Source organism: Balaenoptera physalus, assembly GCF_965194825.1.
Source record: "Balaenoptera physalus genome assembly, chromosome: 6".
NCBI lineage: Eukaryota > Metazoa > Chordata > Mammalia > Artiodactyla > Balaenopteridae > Balaenoptera > Balaenoptera physalus.
In genome coordinates, this window is record NC_138885.1 from 137,805,565 (window position 1) to 137,824,507 (window position 18,943).

Sequence of the window (18,943 nt, forward strand, 5' to 3'; positions counted from 1 at the left end):
TGTCTCCAGAGGAAGCTGCCCCTTGGTTCCAGAAGTTACAGCAAGATCTCAGCTGTGTTAGGACGCAGCAGCAGTCCTCAGCCAGGGACGGGTTCCCACCCGACTCCCACAGCCGGGGACACGGGCACTTCTCCAGACAGTTGCGGATGTCACGAGGTGACACGTGTGACTGTCACGACACAGGTGCTCCTGGCGTCTGGTGGGCGGGGGGCAGGGAATCTGCTCACCATGCCACGAAGCACGGGTCGGGCCCTACGCGGAGGATGTCGGCCGTGCCAAGGTTGAGAAAGCCCAGAATGCAGCCTTCTGAGTATCTGACAGTCTGCCCGCCACTCCGTTAACAAAGTTGAAGCCTGAGGTGCAGGGCTGACGGTGGAGGATTGCAGTGGGCCCGACTCCCTATATATTCGTTTGAATTTTCAATAAATTATTCTACGAGATTTGTCTCCAAAAGGCCACTTTGAGTCCATTTCCCTCAAGGTTCCTAGTCGGGCACAACGCACTTTGTTTCAAATGGCCCCTTACACCCTCCTGCCCCCGGCTTGTCTCTGCGTGTTAGGATGATAAGAACGTGTGCTGAAGCTGTTTACTTTCCACCCACCCCCCCATTTTAATGGCTTTATTGAGCTGTAATTTACATACCGTAACATATCCACAGAGTTGTGCAACCAACACCACCATGTAACTGTAGGACACCGTCACCCTCCCCCAGAGAAACCTCACGCCCATTTGCAGCCACTCCACACACACCCCCACCCCCCAGCCCTCGGCAGCCACAAATCTGCTCCCTGTCTCTTTAGATTTGTCTATTCTGGATACTTCATATAGATGGAATCACATAACATGTGGTCTCGTGTGACTGGCTTCTTTCACTTAGCGTAATGCTTTCCAGGTTCACTCATGTTGTAACACGGAGCAGAACTCCAGTCCTTTTTGTGGCCGAATAATATTCCGTTGCGTGGAAAGACCGCGCTGTGTTCATCCATCCATCCGTCATTGGACTCTCGGGTTGTTTCCACCTTCCGGCTGCAGTGAGTAATGCTGCTGTAATCACCCATGTACAAGTTTCCACAGGAACAGGTGATTTCAGGTCTCTTGAGAATATACTCAAGTGGAGTGGAATTGCCGGGTCATGTGGTAGCTCTATGTTTAACCTTTAAATGAACTACCGGACTTTTCCAAAGCGGCTGCAGCCGTTTTCACTCCCCCACCGGCAGTGCATGAGACCCCCCTTTCCCCACCTCAGACGAGTCCTTCTACTTTTAAACAGGAACCTTCCAGGAGTGCGGCCCCTTGAGAGCAGCGGCCCTGCAGTCCCAGCAACGAGATAGCGCTTGCTACCTCGTCAAACTCTGTGCAAATAAATGTGGAAAATGGACAAAATGAGCACTAGCCTAGGAAACATAATTTACTAAAACTAACAAGGGTTGGGGGAGAGACCTAAATAGAACAATTGCCAGAAGAAAAAGAGAAATTTGTCAAGCAGCCATGTTCCAAAAAAGTACGAGACCCAGACAGTGTAACCAAGGAATTCTGCCCAACCCCCCTCCAAGAAAAACGGATCATTCCAACATCATTCACACGGCTTTAGAGCACAGACACAGACAGGTTCTGATTGGATCCAAGGTAAGCGTGATACTGATGTCAAAATCCAACGTATATTGCACATAAAGATGGATCTCTTCTATGAAGACCCATGCAGAAATCCTAAATAAAATGCAAGCAAACAGCTTCTAGCCTGTTTGCACTTTTGGAGCATCAGACTGCATGAGAAGCAGGGCCTATTTCAGGGGGCAGTTTACTGACACAATTCGTGGATTTGATGAAGACGTTTAATGAAATGCAACATTCATTCTCATTTAAAGTTTAAAAAGGTAACGAAATAGAAATAGGTGGAAACCTCCCTCCCTCACGTGATAAAGACACCTCCGCCCCACACGAGCATCATGCTTGATGGGGAAATACATATCTTTGTCCCTAAGACCAAAGCAAGACAAATCCACCATCCGCCCTACTGTTTGGCATTGCTGCACAGGTGAGAAAAGGAAAGAAACCAGGGGCATTCAAACTGAAAAAAGAAAGGTAAAATTAATACTATTTTCAGAGTATATGATTGCATACTTGGAGAAACAAATAAAATCAACTAAACATCGTTATAAGCCAAAGGAGAATTCTGCATGATGACTAAGTACAAAAATAATATATAGAAATCTGTAGCTTTCATCAATATCCCTAATAATAAATTGTAGAAGATAGAAGAGAAGATCCCACTTGAAATAGCAGCAAGACTGATAAAATCCTAAGGAATAAATTCTACATGAAGAAAATTTTTACACAGATACGTTTTGAATGAATAAAAAGTCAGACTATGCCCTTGCGTAGACAGATTCAACATCATAAAGATGTCAGTTCTCTGTAGCTTCGTCTAAAACATTAATGTGATTCCAATAAAAACACCAATAAAACATTTTAAATAAAAAAGGAAAAGTTTAAATTAAAGCATCATAATTAAAAGCAGGTGGTACCATCACGCATGTAAGCAGATAAATGCTGGACGAGGCATTCCTGGTATCAACCCAAACATGCGGACCACGTCCTGTGTGGGGAGACCTGGGTTGTTCGGTGTATGACAGGCGATGTTGGGACAGCTAGAGCTGACTGGGGGAAAGCTTAGATATAGATCTCACATTTCACACCAGAAAAGTCAAAGATATAAATACAATGAAAGCATGAATGTTCAAAGGACCCGTGGGAGACCATTACATTTCCTTATCTCAGGGTAAGGAAGGCCTCTCTACACAAGACAAAATCTGCAGACATAAAATCATGGTACAAAGTAACTGCTTAGGGGGACTTTTCTTCTGCTTAGGATGGAAGAAGCGACAAGAGAATGTCACTCCCACCGTGACACGAGTAAGGCTTCAGAATCATCATTTTGGAGCCACTGGAGGAGCGAGGTGGAAGGACAGCCCCGGGAGCTGAAATCCAGCAGACAAGACGCACAGCTGCCCCCAAGCTGGGAAGCAGAAATCGGCGGTGTTTTGACAAGTTCCCAGGACCCCATGGGGCTGACATGGCGGTTTGGAAGCCCCAGGAGTCCAGACACAGGGGTCATGCTTGCTTAGGCCCTGCCGAGTCCTGGGGGCCGCCCAGGGGGCTTGGAGAGCCGCTCTGTGGCGCAGGGCACGGGGTGCCCATCCGGCGGCGATGGAGGGGCAGGTGGGCCAGGAGAAACCACCTGTGCCCCTGATTCTGTCTGATACCAGGCAGGTGTCCTCTGCTTCAGGGGACATGACCAGCCTGGCTTCGGGACACCAAAAATGAGGCTGGAGGTGCTGCCTTTGGGAGTGGGGTGGGATTGCACGTAAACCCTGCACTGGGTACCGTGGGGCGAAGGGGGGAAGACGGCAGAGGGAACCCTGGAGGCCCAGCACGTTCCGTCCTGGGGAACATGTCCTGTGTCTGTCGTTTAGTCAGTAGGATCCACCAGGGTAGGTGTCAGTGTGGACAAAGGCGCTGTACCCTGCAGCATGTCAGCTCTGGGGACAGGGGGGAGAAGGGTCTCCTGGAGCTCTTCACTAAGTCTGCAATTACTTCAAGATGAAAAGTTGAAAAAAACCGACAGCACTGAGAAGCAGTTTGCACGCTCTTTCCTTTCTGCATCCTCTATCCAGGGGGTGTCACGATGAAACCTCGGCCCCAAGTTCCACCCTGCCCGTCAAGAGGGAATCCTTCTGCCAGCCCTGCGTGCCTGTGAAATGACCCGGGGCTGAGGGCTCTGGGCCCAAAAAAAGGGAACACCTGCGTGCCCACACGTCTATGTGCGCACGGGACATACCGCGCACTGGGGCGAAAGTGTGCGGGGAACCGCAATCGGGGCCACCGTGCGCACACGCGCACGGGCATGTGCACATGCGGAGGATGCAGGCAGCGCGTGTGCACAGCTCCACGTGTGTGTGTCCTGGCTGCAAGTCCAGGTCTAGGTGTGCCCCACTACAGACGCACAAACCCTCAAGAGGCCTCCAGGAGGCGGGGCACCCGCGGAAGGAGACGTGGCCCTGCACAGGCCCCAGTACCTCTGAGCTCTGACCAAGGGATTTACTGTTTACTCAGAAACGCTAACTGCAAACGTTTTAAATAATGATTAGTGGTTCCTGGGGAGACCAGGTTCCAGCTGGGGGGGTCCCTTGGGGTTCACAGCACCTGGCACAGAGCAGGAGTCAGATAATGCCGGACGAACGCCTGAAAGAGGGAACCAGTAAAGAAACAACGGAATGTCCCGGTTCCCCCTGCAGCTCCCCAACCCGCCCCCCGCCCCGCCTTCTGCCACCCGTCCTAGTCAAGCTCCTGGGCTCACCTCACTGGCCCCCCAGGGCAGGGACGCGCTCTCCTCATCTCCGGAGACAGAGCAGAACTCTCTCCCACCCCCTTTCTTCCCTCCTTGCAGCCACCTTGCGCCCGGCTGGCCCTGGGGCCACACGCACACGTTTTGCCCTTGGACCCGGGAACCCCAGCCCGTCTCTGTTGTGGGAAGCAGAGACCTGGGAACCAGGGACCCCAATTCTGTCCAGGCCGTCCTCGTGGTCTCCCTGTAACCTCCTGCCCCCTCCCAGGGTGCCCCTGAAGGGTCTGTTAGCTGGCATCTCCCCACCACCATCCTACCCCAGGAGAAGGCAGGGCAAGCGGGGTGCCTAAGCCATGGCTTGGGGCCCAGACACCCTGACAGGACTGGGAGTGCTGAGATGCTGCCCCGTGGAGGGGAGGGTCTGTTCAGCTTCTCTGGAAACGCAGCAAAGACTGAGGCTCTGCAGGACGAGGGGACGGCCCTGCTCAACAGAGGACACCTGCGCACAGCTTGGCGATGGGACGCTGTCCCCACTCGCTAACCTTCAGGCGCTCGGGGGCGCTAGTCTCCGTGACCCCCAACCCCCGGCCCCACCCCGCTGCCTCCAAGCTGCATTTCTAGCCCCCACTCTGGTCCGCGCCCCCCCGGGTCCACCCAGAGACCTTCTCCGCAGACCCCCGGCGCAGCTCTACACGGTGCGCCTGGCTGGAGAAAGAGGGGTGGCCCTTCCGGGAGGGGAAGGGCAGGTCAGACATGGGAGGGACAAAGGGCCCACGGGCCCTGCCCTGGGAGCCTGTGGCCTGTTCAGACCTTCTCGTCCTGCTGCAGGTCTCAGGCCAGCCAGGAGGGGTTGGGGGAGCAGGGCACTGAGCCCCACTGGAGTCCGCCATGCTCCGAGGCCACACGAGGGCCATGGCATCCCAAACCCTCCACGGTGGCCGCGTGTCCCAACCCCTCGCGTCAGCACCCCACGGGGCACCCCTGCCCTCCCGCATTTCTCCCCTTCCTCGTCCCTCGCTGGGTACGGTTCTCTGAAACCTGACGGAGAGAAGGCAGCCTGCCTCACCGGGGCTCCTCCTGGGCCGCCCGCCGGAGCGCCCCTCACCCCAGCCTCGTGGCCGCCATTACGGGTTGGCTGCTCCTTCCCTCCAGGTCTCAGGCAGTGGAGGGGAGGCGAGCAGGTGGGAAGATGGGCCCCAGCGGGGAGGGGGTCTGCCACAGCTGCACCCGCCCCTGAGCAGGGCTGTGGGCTCATTCCCACCGAGCTCAGGCCCTGGCTTTGGGGCCCAGCCTCAGACAGGCTCCTGGGGGCCCTGGCCCACCGCCCAGCCCTCCACCTCACGGTGTAGCCACCCCCTACCTCCCACGCAGGACGTGCCCTGTATCCCCATCTCCTGCGTGTGTGTGGCGGGGGGCTATCTCAGGAACCCCCTGGAATTCAGCTCTTCTCCGCCATCGAGTTCCCAAGGGCCCAGGAACCACGAGGTCATAGCAGCCGTCCCCGCGAGACCTCAGCGTCGCAGGCACTGTCCTCCCCCTGCAGACTCTCCCCTTCCCACCCGGGGGGCAGAGGGGGCGTGAGGCCCAGCTGCACCTGCTCCCCACCCCCCAGGGCAGGAGAATCTCAGGGGGAGGCCGAGACCAGGTCACCCAGGGCTGGATGCCGGGGTCCAAGAGGGGAGCGGGAGGGGCCCACAGGAGTAGAGCTTGGCTCCCTCACGCTCGGCAGGGTGGGCAGCGGCTGGAAGGACTCGGGCTGTGTCTGAACACTGGACCCCAGCCTTGCCCTCGCCTGACCAGCCATGTGACCAGGCGGTGGCCTCATGTGGAAGGTGAGCGACACACAGGCCTCTGCCCTGGGATGTCTGCCATGGGCAGGTTTCGAGGCTCAGAGCCCTCTGGGGGCCGTGGGCCTTTGGGTCCAGTGTGGGGTGAGCCCCAGGTCACCCCACCGTGCCAGGGAGAGGCTCTCAAGATGCGTCCTGGGCTGGCAGGGACTTGCATGGACCTCCGCCCATCCCTTCTCTCTCTGTTATCACCGGGGACTGCTCCCCCGTGTGAGAGCTGAGGCTCCTGGGGGAGGGCCCGGTGGGGCGAGGGTCCCGGTCCACTCCTGGGCAGAGCCCTGAGCAAGCAGGGGGCCAGGGTGTGCCACATCCTCCCCCGGTCCCGGGGTCCAGGTAAGCGGGGACGCCATGGCTGTGGAGAGCAGAGGCATCTGCAGGTGGGTCCTGCTGCTCTGGAGCCTGGGCGTCCCGAGGGCAGTGGTCAGTTTATGTGACCCTCAGCTAAGCTTTGGTGCCGGTGATTCAGTCGCACAGGAATCTAGGTGCTGGGAAGCCGGTTGTAGATGGGCCAGCATCCGAGTCAGCTGGCTTCAGTAACGGAGGTGACCCCCATGGCCCAGGCAGGCCCCCAGAAATCTCCTGACTGATGATAAAGGTGCTGTTGGTTCCATCTCTCTGGCACGGCGGGGCTGCAAGGGCGGGGTGAGGGCCGCCTTCCTGCAACAGCCCGAAGAGCTTCGAGCTTGTCCATTTTATAGACTGAACTGGGGTCCAGGTAAGCTCTTCTTTCAATTAAGCATCTTCTGCTAAAAGTAAAGTTTGCAAACCACTGACAGAGCCAAACCTCATCAATGCCCCAAAGGAGGCAGTGCAGCCAGGGGAGGAAGAGGCCGGGCCGGTCAAGGGCAAAGCCAGGTGGGGGCAGCCCCACACACCCTGCGGCCTCAGCCTCTCCCTGTCTGGGTCTGGCGCTTCGGGCCAGGGTGGGAGAAGGACCTGGCAGGGAGCCCCCTGCAGCCGGGCCAGGCAGCCCGGCCCCTCTCCCTGCATCGATCACTGGCAGGCAGCCCCAGGTCTGTCATCAATCACCCAGGGTTGATGGAGCCTCACTTCTGGAAGATTCCGGAACAGTCTGCTTCACCGCTCCCATTCTTTCTCCAGAAGCAGGGTGGCATCAGGGAGCTGTTGGTGGCCTCCTCTTCCCCCGCCCTGCGCTGACGTGGGGTGGGGCTCCAGGCCATTCTCCTGAGGCTGAGCCCCACCTCCATCGGCTGTGCATTTGGGACCCCGGGGAGGAGGCTGTGGTGGTCTCAGGGCATAGGGGGTGCTGCCTGCCCGCCACCCCGCTGATGCAGAGCTGGGCGCCACGGCCAGCCCTAAAGACAGGCCAACCCCAAACCAGGCCAAGGCCCATGGGGCTTTGGAGCCCCCCGCACGCACGCCCCCAGGGGTCTGCTCCCCACTCCCCGTCCAGGGAACCCCTTGGAGGGTGGCCCCAGAGTAGGATTGGGGTGACAACATGGAAAGACACAGGAGGCGGAGATGCCTCTGGAAAAAGCATGCTGGTCCAGACAGGAATCCCTCAGATGTGCCCCAGCGCAGGCCTGGGTAGCAGAAAATCTAACCTCACCCAAGACAAGGTCTGGTCACGGCCCCGGCTTCCAGGAGGTGAGCCCTGAGCCCTTGGAGGGTACCACCTAGTGGGGGTGCCTTTGTTCACCTGGGGACCTCGGTGACAAATGTGATGTGGGGTGCAGTCTTGGGGCCATGTGGTATCAATTGACCTCAGGAGGGGCTGGACGCTGAGGTCAGCCACTTGGACAATCACCAATCAGTCAATGAATCGTGCTCACGTAGCGGGGCTCCCGGAGGAACTCCGGACTCGGGCTGCAGTGAGCCCACGGTTGGCTGTGCTCCGGGCCCCGATCTCATGTGGATGCGGGGAGGCCGGCCATCCTACCTCCAAGAGAGGACAGTGGAAGCTTCCTGTCCGGCGTTTCTCCCAGGTTCTGCCCTCAGCTTCTCGCCCTGGCTGCCTTTAACCTGTCTCCTTTCCCGGGAAAAACCGTAACCCTGAGTGTAGCAGCTCTGGTGAGTTCTGAGGGTCTTTCTAGTGAATTGCAGAACATGAGGCTGGCCTCAGGGACCGCAGACTTGTCACTGATGTCAGAAACAGTCCTGTGTGGATTTTCCCTCCCGCCTGTGCCGGGTAAACTCTGGACCCCACCTCCCAGAGCTGCTGCGGGGAGACTGGTCCTGCTGTCCCAGGGGGCCCCCGACGTGTGGCGGAGTTGCTGGAGGTCACCCACTTGCTCCTCTGAACACAAATGGCTGTGCTGGCAGGGCGGTGAAGATGGAAAGGGTCTGTAAACATCTAAACAAGCTCTGGCCACTGGCCCTCTGGGACTCGGGTTCCTTAACTGGAGAACGGCGCAGTGGGGTCCCCCTACCGAGGCCACCTTCCAGGGCCACACTGCAGCCGCACGGGGGGCCGGGCCAAGGCTCCACCTCTGCCCAGCGGGCCATCTGCACAGACCTCAATTTCAAACAGAATCAAAGTCTTTTTGGAGTTTGGGCAAAAATCTTGTGATTTTTCTTCTTTTCAAATAGTTTGGGCTTGGCAAATCCCAAACTATACTTTGCCAAGCTCTCCTTCCTCCTGTAATTTAACGAAGAAGAAAAAAACAAGATGCCAAACCACTGTGCATTTCAAGGGAAACTCGGTCTGTGTGCCACTTCTGCCGCGTCATCAAAATCACGGTTTGGAGAATCGATGTCGGGCCCAACGGCCTCACAGAGCCTTTACCCGAGTTTGGTCCTTTTCTATTTTATCATTTTATTTTTAATCCGTCCATGAGGTGCTGTCTCTGCAGGGAGTTGGGAGCCAGCCAGGCCACAGGTGGCCAGGCGGTCCCTGCCGAGAACCCCTCCCCAGGGCTGTCAGGCCTGAGGGCCGGTACCCGGGAGCCGGCGGGCCAGACCCCAGCTGTGGGCGGAAGGGGGACAGCCGGTGAGGGGTCCTGGGTTGGGAGCTGCCGCCCTCCGCCCTGCCCGTCGCCTTCAGAGGCTAGGGACCCAATGCAGTCTCCTGACTCTGTGTGGCAGGACAGACAGACTTGCTGACACCACCCCCAGGGCCCAGAGGGCCTCGGTGGGCTCTGCTCCGTGCTCCGGGGGCTAACAAGGAAGGGCTGCTCTACCACGGTGGGCTCTGCTCCGTGCTCCGGGGGCTAACAAGGAAGGGCTGCTCTACCACGGTGGGCTCTGGGGAAGGATGAGGGCCTCGGGATCATGGCTGGTGCTTGACCTGCATCTTGCCCTCTGGGGGTTCCCTGGGAAAACAAAGGATAGAAGGGTGGCCTCCTGGGTGAGCAGACCCCAGGCAGGGGAGGCGCCGGAGGGGTAGGGCCCCTGGCTGAGCTCTTGGGACAGGAGGCAGGCTCTGCCGTCTGGTCCATTCGACTTGTGCTGCCAGGGCCCCCCTCACCGAGCCCCGTACGTCCTCCATCCGTGGGTTCTCCGCGGCCCTCAGCGGAGGAGGGATCCTGCAGGGCCTACACCATCTGCAGATGGGCGGGTGCCATGCCCCAGGGAGCCGCCGAGCCACACGCCTCTGCGTAATAACAAGGCACCAGCCCGCTTACGGGGCCGGGAGCCAAGTGTCCACAGCTTTGAGCAGTGGTTTCTGCTCGGATTAAGGGATGCACATCTTCGTTTCCACCATGGGACCCGTTCTGCAGATCTGCCCGGGGGCACCGGCCTTCTGGGGACACCAGGCCCACAAAGTCAGGCGCAGGCCAGCGCCCAGACCTCATGAGGGGAGGTTTCCACCCTCCAGCCCTGGCACGGCGCTCAGCCGTGCACCCCCAAGTTCAAAATTCCAAAGGACCTACTGTACAAAGATGTGCGGGGAGAGGCTGTAGACCCCTGGGTCTCAGCTGCTGGACATGGGGGGGTTCTGGGGTGGATGACTCCACCCATTTCGGACACACAAGACATAGGACACTGGAGGCTCCCTGACAGGCCTTTGCTCAGTGACTCACTCGAGCAGGAGCCCTCCTCCCGAGCAGGCGGAGCCCCTCCTATAGACCCCACCCATTTCCAGGCAACCCCGGAAAAGCCACGCCAGCCTCCCCAAGGCAGGACGGTGCCGCCGTGAGCACTGGCGATGACGACTGGGTACACTAAGCAGGCCACGGAAAGCCCGGGGCAGGACAGGAGGGGGTCAGGGTTCTACAGGGAACTTTCCAGACTGTGGGACACACAGCACCGGAAGCTGCCTAAGGCAGGCCAGGCCCGACAGGTGCTGTCCGTCACACCCTGGCTGAACAGCAGCCAGAGGTACACTGGGGACAGAGCCACTGATGCCCCTCTGACCCCACAGTCACAGCAATGTGGCCACCTGCCCTGAGCCCAGCAGGGAGTCCCGGGGCAGGAGAAGTCACCCAGACCATCAGAACCAGAGGGCTTGGGGGCTGACCTCAGCAAACCACAGCCAGGATGGGGTTGAGAACACCTGCATTTCATGTAGGGTTTAATCCTGGGACAGAAGGATGGCTCGGCATCAGTAAATCTATAAATATAACCCACTATGTTAAGAAGTGAGGAGAAAAAAATATGATCATCTTAAAGGTGTTGAAAGCATTTCATATCCTTTCCTACTAAAAACTTTGAAATTTCTTAGCAAGAAAAGAATGGCGCAAACCTCCCTAACTTGATAAAGATTTCCTCTAGAAACCTTCAGCCAAAGTCATGATTAACGGTAAAACTTTAAAAGCATCCCCCTTACAGTCATGAGAACAGACAAGGGTCTCCATCGTTACCAATATTTTTTTTATAAAGTTATTTATTTATTTTTATTTTTGGCTGTGTTGGGTCTTCGTTGCTATGCCCAGGCTTTCTCTAGTTGCGGCGAGCAGGGGCTACTCTTTGTCACGGTGCACGGACTTCTCCTTGCGGTGGCTTCTCCTCTTGCAGAGCATGGGCTCTAGGCACACGGGCTTCAGCTTGTGGCTCGCGGGCTCTAGAGCGCAGGCTCAGTAGTTGTGGCGCACGTGCTTAGTTGTTCTGCAGCATGTGGGATCTTCCCAGCCCAGGGATCGAACCCGTGTCCCCTGCATTGGCAGGCAGATTCTTAACCACTGCACCACCAGGGAAGTCCCACCAATATTTTTATAACATTTCGTCTTTTACCAGTATTACACTAGAGATCATAGTCAAGGCAGTAATATATATACTTTAAAAAAAGAACTGAAAGCCATAAATATTTGAAAATAAAAAGATCAAGCCATGACTAACTGTAGGTGCTATCGAGAAATCAGAAGGCGGCCAACTGAAAAGCTGTTTGAATTCCCTGGGGGTCCGGTGGTTAAGACTCAGCACTTTCACTGCCGAGGGCCCAGGTTCGATCCCTGGTCAGGGAACTAAGATCCCACAAGCTGCGCAGTACGGCCAAATATATATATATATAGATATATATATATCAATGTTAGAACTAATTATATAATTTAGTCAAGTTGTGAGGTCAAAAAGCAACATTCAATAGTCACTAACTTCCCTGTACAAGTAATGACTGATGAAAATACATTGTCAAACATGTCACAAGAGCCAAAAAAAATCTAAAAATAAATCCAAAAAAATGTAAAAGGCCTGGATCAGGGGTCCCCAACCCCCGGGCCACGGAGCACTACCAGTACATCGCCTGTTAGGAACCGGGCCGCACAGCAGGAGGTGAACAGGGGGCGAGCGAGCGAAGCTTCATCTGTATTTACAGCCGCTCCTCATGGCTCGCGTTACCGCCTGAGCTCCGCCTCCTGTCAGCATTATGGGGAGTTGTATAATTATTTCATTATGTATTACAATGTAATAATAATGGAAATAAAGTGCACAACAAATGTAATGCACTTGAGTCATCCTGAAACCATCCCCCCAACCCCAGCCCGTGGAAAAACTGTTTTCCACAAAACTGGTCCCTGGTGCCAAAAAGGTTGAGGACGGCTGGCCTACATGATAAAAATTATAAAACTTCATTGAAAAGCAATTGTTTAAAAAAACTGAATAAAGGGAGAAATTTGAAATACATAAGATTCTCAATTTTGAGAAAAAAAATCAATTCTCCCAAAACTAGCCTACACATTCAGGGCAATTCATGAGACTTCAGGTCGAGCCCAAAGTTCTTACAGAGGAGAACATTTGAAAGAATAGCCGAGAAATTTTGAAAATTAAGAAATATGTGTCCTATTAAACTATGGTATTTGAAACAGCGAGGTTTTGGTCCAGACGGAAACCTGCGCAGGGATGGGAGGATGGGAGTCCAGAAACACACCTGCGTGGGTTGGAATTCATGTGGACTGATTCACATGGTTGCGGGCGAGGTGGAATCTGCAACGGAGACTCCAGGTGCGAGACTGGTCTTTGATCCATAGAGAACTCCTCAAATATCAATACAGAAAGACCAACAACAAAGGTGGAAGATGGCAAAGGGCTTGGATAGATGGGCCCCAGGAAACACGCAAGGTGCCACGAACTTATGAGAACATCTCAACCTCCCAGTCCTAGGGAAGCACAGATGGAAACACTCATGAGATTCACCTGTCATCCAGGTGGGCACATGACAAGGGGCTTGACCTGGCCCGGTGTTTCGGAAGGACAATTTGGCCATGTTTATTTAAAATATTAAAGTGCACACCCCATAACTCAGCAGACGTGTTTCTGATCATCTGTTCTATAGAAGAACTCATGTGTGCTCACATAGACTCACTGGTGGGGTTTAATGTCGATTTGTCTGATATAACAGAACTCTCGAGCAGAGGCATGGTTAAATAGAAGGAGAATGCAGCCGCTTTTCAGAATAAAGAGGAAACAAACAGAAAGGACAGGGAGATCTGGACATACGAATGTGACATGACCACCAGGACTTAGGGTTCAGTTGAAAATGCTCCACAACAATATGCCTGATAGACCTGAACTATTAGGGTCTCTAAGATGCCCAGAAAAGACCCAGAGAAAGTTCTAGAAGGGAATGCCTGCAGTGTTAACCTCAATACTCTGGATGGAGGGTGTGATTTGGGGTGTGAACAGGAACTTTATTTTTCGTCATACACTTCTGAATTTGGAGTTATAACAATCACATATACATACGCTACTAGAGTATTTTTTTAAGATTTTAGGAAGCTTTAAATTCTGGCTGTTGGTCATGCACACCGGATCTTGGCTGAGAGCAGCGGGCTTCGGCCTGCTCGGCCACCTCTTACCCCAGCACATCTGCCCACTCCAGCAGGGGCTGCAGCAAATAGTCCCCCTACCCGAGGCCCTGCGGGAGACCCTCCTGAGTGGGCAGCCCTTTCACCTGTCCAAACCAAGTGTGTCACCTGTAAGTCCCAGGATCCCGGGCCCCCCTGCTACCCCGTATATAACTGCACTCCCGGCGCCGGGGGCACCCAACCCAGCTCCTGCCTGGTGTCCCCGGGTGTTTCTGACCACTGCGGGGGGTGGGCAGGGGGCTGGCAAGGTCTCTGGTTTTGAAGTGCATTTTCCACAATTGCAGTTAAGTCAGAATACCCAGTCTGGACAGCTTGAAGGTGCAGACGTAGAAATGGTCATTTGGTGAGACTAGCTCCTTCCAGAAAATCTGCAGGCAGGGTGGGAAGGAGCCTGAGGCTGGGGGTCTCTCTGAAGCAATGGGAGGGTCAGCAAGCAGGCTGGCCGGCGACCACTGCTCTGAGCCTCATGCTGAACGCAGCCCTGAGGGGCGCGTCCCATCCCCACAGGAGAGGCCCCTGAAGATGAAGAAGCAGGACATCGGGGGTCTTCATGGCCTGGACCAGGGCACGAGGGACATGTGCAGGGTGTGAACACTCAGGTGAGGGCCAGCCTGTGCTGGTCAGAGCAAAGGCGACTATCCCCCCGGGAGCCCCTGAGCTAGGGAGCCAGAGGTGGAGGGTCAGGGGAGGGGGGTGATGGGAAGCAGCCTCCCTCACCTGTGGCCGGGCTGGCTGCCGGCTTAGAGGACGGATGGAGGATGGGTACGCCAGCCCCTGCTGTGAGCTCCGCGGCCTGCTGTGGCTCATGACCTGGCGGTGACGAGTCAGTGGCACACGGAGAAGCCTCTGAGGGAACCTGACATTGTGACGACATTGCTCTTGCCTGTTATGAAAGGGTAGGTCCACTCCCAGTGGGTGGGAAACCAAAAACTCAGAGCCTGAGAAGCTCTTCTCGTGCCAGGCGCTTCCCCTCCCCACCCCTTCCCTCCCTCCCAGGGGACCTGCCTTCCAGGTGACAAATGCAGGTCCCCACCAGGGCTGGAGTTAAAGCGAGGACGCACTACCAGATTGCCTCCTTCCCCTGTAACTCCGGTGTCCCTCGCTGTCCCCACTCTGGAAGGTACTGTCACAACAGCTTATCACAGGGACGTCCCAGGAGGGTCGCTCATGCCAGGTATGCTCTCAGGCTTCACACAAATTAATCAGACTTACGAAGAACGACAACCCTGGGTTTTTTTTGGTGGGGAGCAGGTTATGTAAAATTCACATAACATAAAATTAACCATTCTAAAGCATACGATTCGGTGGCATTTGGTACCTTCACAATGTTGTGCAACCACCACCTCTGTCTGGTTCCAAAACATTCTCAACACCCCGAAAGGAAGCCTCACACCCACTGGCAGTCACTCCACATTCACCGCCTCCCCCAGCCCCTGGCTGCTACCAACCTGTTTTCTGCCCCTGTGGATTTCTCTCCTGCAGACATTTCGTATAAGAGGAATCAGACAATACGTGCCTTTTGTGACTGGCTTCTTTCACTGAGCGTAATGATTTCGAGGTTCATCCAGGTTGTAGGCTGTGTCAGCACTTCATTCCTTTTTATGGATGAATACTACTCCATTGTGTGGGTAGACCACACTTGCTTTATCCACTCATCAGCTGATGGACATTGGGGTTGTTTCCACATTTTATGTGCTGTGAATAATGCTGCTATGAACATTCGTGTACAAGTTTTTGTTTGACTACCTGTTTTCAGTTCTTTGCTGTATATATACTTAGGAGTACAGTAGCTAGGTCAAATGGTAATTCTCTTTTTCTTTTTAAGGACCCACCAAACTGTTTTGCCCAGTGGCTGCACCATTTTACATTCCCATCAGCAATGTACGGCAGTTCCAAATTCTCCACATCCTGGCCAACATTTGTTATTTTCCATCTTTTTTATTATATCCATCCTAGTGGGTATGAAATGGTACTTCCTTGTGGTTTTGATTTGCATTTCCGTAATGACTGATGATGTTGAGCATCTTTTCATGTACTTTTGGCTATTTGCATATTTTCTTTGGAAAAATGCCACTCAAGTCCTCTGCCCATTGTTTAATTGGGTTGTTTGACCTTCTATGGTTGTATTGTAAGAGTTCTTGTATATATATACATATATATAAAATATGTGCATATATTATATATTTAGTTAATTTATATTATATACACATAGATCTAGACACTAGATCTGTATCAGAGACGTAACCTGCAAACATTTTCTCCCACCCTGTGGGTTGTCCTTTCACTTTCTTGACTGTGTCCCTTGATGCATAGAAGTTTCTAATTTTGATGAAGAAGTCCAATGTATCAATTTTTTTCTTTTGTTGCCTGTGCTTTTGGTGTCCTAGCTAAAAACTCATCGCCAAATCCAAGGTCATGAAGATCGACCCCTGTTTTCTTCTAAGAGGTTTATAGTTTTAGCTCTTCCCATTTAGGTCTTTGATCCATTTTGAGTTAATTTTTGTGTATGGTGTGAGCTAGGGGTCTAACTTCATTATCCCAGCACCATTTGTTGAAGGGACTATTCTCTCTCTCAGTGAATGGTCTCCACACCCTTGCTGAAAACCAATTGACCATAGACATGCACGGGCTTATTTCTATTCCATTGGTCTATGTCTTTATGCCAGTATCACACTATCTGATTACTGTAGCTTTGTAGTGGGTTTTGAAATTGAGAAATGTAACTCCTTCAACTTTGTTGTCCCTTTTTAAGGTTATTTGGCTATTCAGGGAACAACCTTGTATCGTGCCCATTTTTCCTATGAGATAATGGAGAAAGCAAAAGAAGACACAGTGCCCTCCTGGGGTGGCTCAGCTGGGCACCGGCAGTTTGGGCACCAGCAGTGTTGGAGGGGATGAGGGGAGAGGGCTCGGGGGCCAGGCAAGGGCACTGGGTCTGCGGGCCGGGGAGCACTTCCAGGGGCTGCCTTGACCTGGCTCTGGGGCTCCTGGGGCTGAGGGCACAGTGGGCAGGCACCTCAGGCCACCCTCCCCGGCTCCAGCCTCAGCCTCAGGCCTGGGGACCCCTTTGATCTGGGGCCCTCGGGAAGGGCTAGGCTGCCCCGTCTGTCCCCTTCTCGGGGACACCTTTGCCAGATTCTCACTGAAGGGCAGGCAGCAAGGAGACAGGCAAGCTGGTCAATGTCACTATCCAGTCTAAGCCACCAACTGCCTCCGCGGAGGGGACACTTGACCTCCAGTGCCCCCTGCCTCCCAGCAAAGGTGGGCCATGGCCACGTCCTGCTCACCCAGAACTGGCCCAGGTCTGGGGCGCTCGGGCTGAGCTTGGCTGTAGGAACGACCCAACAGGCCAGGTCATGGCTGCAGGCTGTGGTCACCAGCCTCCCCTTTCTCACCCAACTCCTCAGCCGTGTTGTTCCAGCCGGTGCCTCCTTTATCCATGGGGATGTCCCTGCTGTGCTGGGGGACGGGGGGCTGTAGCCTCCTGTGAGCAGGGCCAGGGCCGGAACCTTCCCTCACCTTGGGTTGCGCCCAGGACAGCAGGGCAGGACGAGGCCGAACCGCTCCCCACGCCACCCTCCCCAGCAGCGCACCCCTGACTCTGGAAGCAGCCTGCCCCTTGACTACCCCTCCCTCCCACCTTCCGCCCGTTTCCAGGGGTAGGGGCCCCTGGCTCAGCGTCAGATGTCCTCTCCCACCCAGGAGGCGTTTACTCTTGCACAGAGAGTCAGAGCCCGGCAGCGTCACTGGCAGACCACAGCGGCTGGAATCTTCTCTCAGCCCCACCTGCCAGAGCCTCCCCTCGGGGTCCAGAAGACCCGAGTTCCCACCCTGGGACTCAGTGCACCTGCCGAGGTTGCAAGACCCTGCTCCTCGGACCCTGCAGGGCCCTCCAGGAGAAAGCGCTTCCCTGTGGGCCCACACTCCGTCCCCTCCCTGGCTGTGCCCCGGCCCCAGCTTCACACAGCGTGTGGTGGTCTGAGCGTTGGGCGGCTGGGCTGGGTCCTGACCACACAGGCTGAGGACCTCCTCAGCCCGGTGTGCGGGCCCCGCCCCCAGCCCGTGGGCTGCCCACCAAGGCCACTGAGGCCACAGCCACCTCCCCACTGTTCTCTGCTCCTCCCAGGCTGGCTGACAAGGGCCCCCAGCCTGGCCACCTCTCCCGTCCTCCCTGCCGACTCAGCCCCTTCTCTCAGGCGGACTCCCTGGGGAAGACCCTCGGACCGACGGCCCTGCAGCCCGGGGCACCTTCGTCAGGAGCAGCAAAGGTCGGGACAGCCAGTCAGAGAGGGGTCCGTTCCTGGAGCACCACTCCACGGCCGCGGGGTGCAGAGGAATCGTCGTGTCCTGGGCTGCTGGGGTCTCGGCCCACGAGGCGAGCACGGGGTCCGTGCCTCCACGAGCTCGGGGAGCACGTAGGTGAGTGAGCAAGGTCACGTCCGAAGAGCAAGGTGACGCCTTGCTTCAGATGCCGATTCGTCTCTTCCTAAAAATGACAACTGGAATCTGGGTCCTCCTTCGGCCACGTGGTGGACCCTGGTCCTCCTGGGCCAGCTCCTCCCAGGGGCGAGTCCTCCACGGGGTTCTCAGAGGATGCCTCGAACTTGACCCAGCCCTGGAAACTGCTCTTTGCTTTGGGGACCCAGCAGCCCCTGAGGGCTGTCCACACTCTCCGGGTGACGAAGGAATGCTGGAAGGCCTCAAGTGCGGAAGACTGACTTCCCTCAAGGTTCCTCGAGGTCTCAGGTGCTGCATCTGCGTGGACACATACGTCCTCAGCCCCAAACCTCTGGGGCTGGCAGCAACCTCAGACCTGCCCCAAGACGAGTGGAAGATTCCGGGACTGAGCCAGGGCTGTCTGGGGCGGAGGGAGTGGCCTGGTTTGGTTTAATGTGCCGGTCAGCCGGTCAGCCGCAAAACAAGGAGCGGCCGAGGGCTCTCTGGCATCGCCCTGCAGGCACAGTCTCCGCGGGCTTTTGGTAGAAGCTGGTTTTAGAGCCAGCAGCCTGGCCGTATGGATTGGAGAAAGAAAAGATGAGAAGCCAGCGACGGTCCCGGAGGGAAGAGGTGCGGAGGGGCACACGGAACCAGGCAGGGAGGGCCGGCCAGCGCAGCCGGAAAGCAGCAAGCTCCCGGTGGCCTGGGCCTGCCAGGAGGGCTTCGCCCCAACATGTCACACGGTGCCTGGACACCCCAGGGCCCGGCTCAGCCCTCCCCAGGGGACGGGCCAAGGAGCCGGGGCGAGGAAGGCGGCACAGGGAAGAGCGCGCCAGGCGGGCCCAGAGCTGAGGGCGGGGCCTTCTCCAGTGGGTGCGCAGACCCCAGACTCAGGCACGGGCTGTGCAGGGCCCCCCCTCTGCGCAACTCCTCCCCAGCGCGCCCCGCGTGCACGAGAGGCCTGCCCAGGCTTCTGGCGGATCAAAGGGCCCCGCAGAGCTGAGCAGGCTGCCTTAAAGTCTGAGCCCGGCAGGCGTTGGAGCGAGGGGCAGGGGGACACGTAGGGCCACCCTACGTGCGGAGCAACAGCACCCATGTTCTGTCCGGCCTGC

The 18,943-nt window shown here is 55.9% G+C and overlaps 1 long non-coding RNA gene across 3 annotated transcripts; it reads right to left on the bottom strand.

Annotated features, from left to right (window-relative positions):
* Positions 1-10,273: 10,273 nt before the first annotated feature.
* Positions 10,274-18,491, bottom strand: LOC309662520. Of its 3 annotated transcripts, XR_014264749.1 has the most exons (4): positions 14,459-18,491; positions 14,112-14,277; positions 12,458-12,564; positions 10,274-11,246 (listed from the first exon to the last, which is right to left on the bottom strand). It is a non-coding gene; the product is annotated as an uncharacterized lncRNA (long non-coding RNA). The 3 variants fall into 3 exon arrangements; XR_014264750.1 differs by having other exon boundaries at positions 14,112-18,491; XR_014264751.1 differs by having other exon boundaries at positions 12,458-12,513; positions 14,112-18,490.
* Positions 18,492-18,943: the final 452 nt, after the last annotated feature.